Below are 7,512 nucleotides of genomic sequence, written 5' to 3' on the forward strand. Positions count from 1 at the left end.
GCTTATCTGCATAGCTCATCAACATAGAAACCAATAGAGTTCGTTATAAGCAGACTTCTCAGTCAACTTATCATAACTGCCACCAAGTGTTCAACCATTAGAAAGTTGACACGCATATACATATCAGATTCGACCGTTGACTACAAAGGACATCAAAGTACAACGTCGAATCCCTGGATTTATTAACGGCGGACCCCTGTATCTTTGGTACGGCGGATCCCCGAATATCTAGATTTGAGGTACAACAAATCTTTCCCAGTCATTTCACAATCCAAGAAATAGAGTCGACCGTTGCTACGCTTCACTATAAAAGAGCATCAGAGTACAACGATGATCTCACTAGTTCTCATTAGCTTACATAGTTAGTGAATTATATAGTCAACGAATTCTAAATTATTACTCTTTCTCTAACTGTAAAAAGCATACATTTTATAAGATGAGAACATATTCAGTATTGTAAGTTGAACAGAAGTTTGTCTGTTCAATAGAGTGAGTGCTAGAAGTTCAAAACAAGCAGCTGTTAAGTCCTGAGTTCTGACTGGGTTTGTATAGGTGCTAAATAAACCAAAGTCTTCTAGTGGAATCCTTATGGAAACAGTAGAAGAAGGGGTGACGTAAAAGTTTTATCTCCGAACATCCATAAATTTTTTGTGTTATTTACTTTCCGCATCTTAACGTCTCGCATCCGTAGCTTCAAATATAGCAAGCACTTCCACATTTGAAACCGTTTAAAAACTTACAACAATTTGTGAAGAATAAAAACATATTTTCATGATTAAAACCGAATTGAAAATCAAGATTAACACAACAATAGTCAACCCCTTCCTATTGTTGTATTCCATCTTAACAAATTATATATATATTTTATAAATTATATTAATTATTTTGTGAATGATAGATATATTATAAAATTTAATAATCTATTATACATATTATATCATAATATGAAGAAGAGAACAATGCAACCAGATGCAACCAAGATTATATTGAAAATATATAGAGTTTTCTCTTAGATTTTTTATTTTATTTAATATCATTAAATTTTTTATTTATTTATTTCTTATAAATATGAATTTGTCCCAATAATTAAATTAATTTAACAAATTTATTACAAAAATTAAATTACCAGTTTCAAGTTAAACCTATTTAACTGAATGAAACCGATAGAACCAAAATCGATAAAATTGATATCAATACTAACATAAAATAAAATAAAAAACAGACTTAATCGACCGGATTAACACCCAAGATGTATCTAATATTTCAACCTTATTATTATCTCATTAATTATTTAAATATAATAATAAAAATCTCTAATAATGGTATATGATAATAAAAATAATAAATAAAAATACAATAATAATGGTAAGAAAAATAACAATAATATTAAACACACAACATAATATTAACATAATATTATATCTCCTTATAACTTTGTAGACACCCACATTTTACATTTTTATGTTTTTTTATAATGCTGAGTTCCGCTGCTTTTATGGAGTGCGACTAATCCCCGCGGGTTAAGTACATAGCACACAAACACATTTTACATCTTATTTATAACTAAAATTTGAAAATATTTTTATAAAATAAATTGTAAAAATGAATTAAATGAATTTAAAAATAATTTTATCTATTTAATTATTTTTGTGTTGATTTTGTATTGCAGATAGAAAAAAAGAAGAATAAAAAAAATACATATCCAAACAGAGCATAAGACTTTAGCCATGCGTAAGCCACGCTTTCCTTTCTCCTTTTGCCTAATGTTCCATTCCCCGCTACTCGAGGCTTCAGGATAAGATCACATTTTAAAAAAGAAAAGAAGCAACCATTCAAGCGGATCTATAAATTAAATAGGAAAAGTTTCGTGCGCTGCACACGGATAAAGATAAAAATAAAATAAATTAAAAAATTATAATAATATTTATTCAATATTTAAAATTATTAAAATAAAAAATATAACGCTCTTATTTCACATTTTATTCACTTCGATAAAACAACTTATTTTCTCACATGTTTCATCACATATTTTTTTCGAATGAATCTCTCATTTCGTGACTTTACACTTTCACTTTTTCAATCAAATATTTTATTCATATTTTTTAATAATTAGCATCGTGACCTCACACTTTGATCAATTAAATATTTGATTCATATTTCTTTCACCACTTTCAAATGATACCGGTCTATTATCCCTCGACAAACCACATCTCAATCACATTTGGTTAAAAGTTGTACTTGTTTTGTTAGGTTGCAAGTTCGAAACCTACAAATAACATTTTTAAATTTATTTTTAACCGTTTAAGTTTATAGGCGGGTCAACCCACAATCCGACTCAAGTATCCATTTACTCTCACATAAATATCAAAATTAACCACAACTCTCGACCCGGTAATTCAGACACTTTAAAAATTAAGCATCATTATATATATAGATTAGTTAGTTAAACATTTGAATTTTTATTTTTAAAATGTCTCGCGTTCATCAAATTTGGCGTTGAATCTTAAATATAAAGTGTTGTTAGCCTAGTTGGTTAAAGGGTTATACTTGTTTTGTTAGGTTGCAAGTTCGAAACCTAAAAATAACATTTTTAAATTTATTTTTAACCGTTTTAAATTTATGGGCGGGTCAACCCACAATCCGACCCAAGTATCCATTTACTCTCACATAAATATTCAAATTAACCACAGCTCTCGACCCGGCAATCCAGACACTTTAAAAATTAAGCATCATTATATATAGTCTAATTAGTGGATCCACAATGTTATCTTTGACTTACATAGTCAAATTTGATAACTCCTTTAGAGAGTATAGTCTAATGACATTATGTCTCAGACGTGTATGTCTAGACTTGTCACTGACTCTAAGCTTGTCCAATTTCTAATTACTATCACAATAATTAGAAATTTATGTTGGTACATTCTTAGTTAACCTTGGAACATCTTCTAATAAGAAGCATAGTCATTCGTACATGCTTATCATTTAATTTTTTATGAAAATATTGTTTACTTGGCTAACTAGTAGACAAAATGTCTTTGAACTATTCTGCCTTCGTGTAAACGATTATATATTTTACATAAAAATATTTTATTTTTCGACATAAGTCAAAAATATAGATTATAACATTTAATATATCCATCATAAGTCTCTTAGAAGATTTCCATACGTAGATTGCACTTCTCAGTGTAAATATATTCACTTTAAGACGTAAAGTCTTTCATTTAGTAATATCAATATATCATTTGATAACAACATGATATTTCGTTTAGTGCAATTCATATCCTTTATGGATTTAATCATTTTTATCGTAATTTTCAACGATAAAAATATCGTACAAAAGACACGTAATGAAATAATTTTCATTGTCTTCATGATATATATAATTGTCACATCCACTTTTTAATAAAAGTATGATCAAATTTTCATATCATTATTATAAAATTTGTTATAAGTCAATATCAAGACTTTTAAAACTTTTTTTTTCATTTATTTCATAAAATTCTTTTGAAGACATTGGTTCTACAAAGTTTTATGAAAATAATGTCAAAATATGACACCTTTCTTGATTTCAAAATCCTCAAATCTAAAATATCTATTTGAACACCAACTCAGCAAATATAAACAAGACATTTTCTTTTGTTATTTTTTTTTTATAAAGTTACGCAACTTTATCTTTTATAGAGAACATATTTCTCTAACAACAAATTATTTTTTACATTTATCATAATATACACAATTATTTTTGTGTTATAATCAATAAAAATATTTGCCCCCACATTCGTGTTGACATCCTTTTTAAATCACACACATTTGTATGATTTAAATCAATGATTCTATCAAGAAATTGTCAAACAGTTTTTCTTACAGATTTCTTTTGTTATACTTATCATACAATAATAAGATAACTATATAATAAATATTTAATTGAATAAAATATAATTCTTATACAAAATATTAGAATCTTTATTCATATATAAATCATTCTTCACATAATCTCTACATAAGAAATTAAAAATATTTAATCAATTAAAATATTTATTTCAACACTTAATTTCTATAAAAGAAATTAGAATATTTAATCAAATGAATATTCACCATACCACATGATTTCTACAAAAGAAATCATAATGTTTCAAGCATCTTTGAGCAAAGTCGCTTAAACATTTATTTCCGGTTGCACGTTTGCATCCCGTAATATCGGCACCCGGCAATCCGGAAACTTTAAAAATTAAGCATCATTATATATATATAGATTAGTTAGTTAAAAATTTGAACTTTAAATGTCTCGCGTTCATCAAATTTGGTGTTGAATCTTAAATATAAAGTGTTGTTAGTCTAGTTGGTTACAGAATTTTATTTGTTTTGTTAGGTTGCAAGTTCGAAACCTACCAATAACATTTTTAAATTTATTTTTAACCGTTTTAAGTTTATGGGCGGGTCAACCCACAATCCGACCCAAGTATCCAAATTAACCACAGCTCTCGACCCGGCAATCCGAACACTTTAAAAATTAAGCATCATTATATATATATAGATATGTAATCATATATTATATTTGAATTAAATTGTTTTAAAATTGGTTATTAGCTCTATTTTGTGATTTTATTTTAAATTTATCTTATTTGTAATATATATATATTTTTTTAGAACGTCAAATAAAATAAAATTTTACAATATTTATTTATCTGGTTTGTTAATTACTTGGGGAAAGGGGAGATTTTTATCTCTATGTTTAAGGTTTTTGATGATTTTATCCGTCTTTTACAAAACTTAATTCTTTTATTTCTCATGCGAACGAGTAATCGTTTCTTGGACATTATGTTGAAAGAATTAGTAGTAGGTAAACATGGTAAAATCAATCTTATATTTGATATCCCATACAGAGGTGAGTGTGATATTATATGTTCTGTTTTTTTTTTCAAAAGAAATGATGAATATAAGTAAACAAGAATAAATTACGAGTTTGTTGGAAGGCCTTGGATAAATTTGGGCAGATAAGGTTATGCTTATTTAGTTGGCTTTAGGGGATTGAGTTTAGAATTAATAATAGTTATAAATTTGTATATAATATATAAGTATGAGGCTGAAAACGTCTGAATAAATATTATTAAATTTAATAAATACATAATTAATAAATATTTTATAACAACACCTCAGTAAAATATTATAATCAAATATAATTTTTAAATAAACTAAAAAAAACAGACCAAACCAGCTCAGGAGCTAGGCAAAATGTTGGCATAAATAATAATATTATATCATTAATATATATATATAATAATAATTTATTGTTAAATTATAAATTTTAATATAAATATTTGGAATTCCAGACTGATTATTTGCCTGATTATATATATTATTACGAAAAACATAATATATAACTAGACACATATTTAGACTTGAATTATCTTTAAAGATGCATATTCAAAGATTGGATAAATAAATAAAATGTAGCAAAAAAACTTAAAGTATTGACAATAAAGTGATAAACACGTGAGACATAACGTTACGTTATGAGCTTTTTCTCACGTGTAATCAAATATAAAACCAAAAACAAAATTTTTAAAAGTGTTTGAACACGCAAAATATTTTTTTTTCTAATTTTTCGAATAATAAATTAAGTGACAACTTTAAAATAGTCAAAGCGAGTCTAAATCAATGTTTTTAAATTCACTCTAGTCGAGTCTACCATTTTAGTTCATTGTCTCAGACATGAGAGGAATGTGAGTTATGATGCACGATTATCGAGTAACGAAACTCTTTATCGGGAAGAGTCGATTTTTAGCGTTGCAAACTTATTAAACCAAAATAATTTATATCTTATATATCCTTTTAACTTTTATTCCTATATAATGAATGATTGATAAATTTTTGAATGAAAGATCAAATATAGCATAAAACTAAGGGGACATTTAATTCAAATTAATGAATGAGATTATAGATGTGTAAAATTAAAATAAGTATGATTATATATGTATAATATATTTTTTTTTTTTTTTTGTTAAAAGTATTAATCATTCAAATTCACATTGATAATGTTGATAATGTTTGGATTTATTAGAGATAAATTATTATTATTATTTTGTAATTAAAATTAATATTAACATTTTAATTTTATTTTTTATTATATTTTATTTAATTAAAAATATAAAATATTATTATTTTTATATCATAATTGTTTAAAATATATAAAATATTTAAGTGTGTCGTAATTTAATAAAATATAAATATCTAATATCTTATAATACTAATTATATTTCTTTTTAAAAAAATATTTATAACAAAAGAGTTCAATAATTCAAATGTTTTATTAATTATAAATAAAAAATTATTAATCGAATACAAAATAATATATTTTTTTAAATATTATATATTAATAATGGATAACCATATCTATGTTAAATATAATTAGTCAATCATAAATAATATAAAATAAAGTTATTAAAATATTATATATTAACAGTGGATCAAACAAATCTAGGTTAAATATATAACATAAATTATAATTTAGTATAATTTTTCAATAACAAATTTTATTAAAATATTATTTATTTATATTTTTTAAATACCTTTTTTTTATATAAAATTGTTATTTTATTTTTAATTATTTTATTATAATATTATTATTAATATATAATATTCAAAATTGATTATATAAAAATGATTATATTATTATTAGTTATTGTAATTATAATTAAAATTTTATTTTATTTAAATAATTATTTGATATTATTTAAATAATTGAAATAATTTTTGTTTAATAAATAAATTAAAAAAATATTATTATTATTTTAACTATAAAATAACATGTAACATAAATAATAATATATATATATATATATTTAATTTCTTTTATGAAAAAGGTTCATATATATTAAAAATAGAAAAAATCGTTTAAGCATAATGATAGAGCATGACATGAAAATAACAAATAAAATATAAAAAATTAAAAAAAATAATACTTAAAAGTTATCAATCTCGTAAATTATCGAGAATAACGATTAACTCTTCGACATGCTCTACTAATTTTCCTGAACGAATCTCAAAAATCATTATAATAATAGTATTATGAATGATACGAATCAGACGACTACGATCATTGAAAGTTCGACGATTTCTCTATAATCAGATAGTTCATTAACAAATAATTTGAATGGTAACCCAAATATGTAGGTCTGCCATACCAACCGCATCAATTCAAACTTCTCAGCAATTATATAAAGACTCGGTCATCACCCAATAAATTCTAGTAATACTCCACAAAGTGCTCCAAATACTAGTCACTCTCAACAATGCAAAAATAAGTAAGTTATCGATTCAACCTCTTTTTGATACATACGACTAACCATAATACATTTTTTCTCATGCACATATTATCGGTTAGAATACTAGCATAATATATACAGTGGCGGACCCAGAAATATTTTCTCGGGGGGGCCAAATATATAGTAACGTAGCATTTTTTTGGCGATCAAATAAATGCATTTTTTAATTAAAATTTTACTCGGTAAT

This window comes from Impatiens glandulifera, chromosome 1 (genome assembly GCF_907164915.1).
Source record: "Impatiens glandulifera chromosome 1, dImpGla2.1, whole genome shotgun sequence".
NCBI lineage: Eukaryota > Viridiplantae > Streptophyta > Magnoliopsida > Ericales > Balsaminaceae > Impatiens > Impatiens glandulifera.